Genomic DNA, 340 nt, shown 5'->3' on the forward strand with positions numbered 1-340 from the left:
TTGAACCATGGTGTTGGAGAAGACTCTTGAGAGTCCCTTGGACTGCAAGGAGACCCAACCAGTCCATTCTGAAGGAGATCAGCCCTGGGATTTCTTTGGAAGGAATGATGCTAAAGCTGAAACTCCAGTACTTTGGCCACCTTATGCGAAGAGTTGACTCATTGGAAAAGACTCTGATGCTGGGAGGGATTGGGAGAAGGAGGAGAAGATGACCACAGAGGATGACATGGCTGGATGGCATCACTGACCCAATGGACATGAGTCTGAGTGAACTCCGGGGGTTGGTGATGGACAGGGAGGCTGGTGTGCTGCAATTCATGGGGTCGCAAAGAGTCGGACA

Source organism: Bison bison, unplaced genomic scaffold (genome assembly GCF_000754665.1).
Source record: "Bison bison bison isolate TAMUID 2011002044 unplaced genomic scaffold, Bison_UMD1.0 scf7180017864309, whole genome shotgun sequence".
Classification (NCBI taxonomy): Eukaryota; Metazoa; Chordata; class Mammalia; order Artiodactyla; family Bovidae; genus Bison; species Bison bison.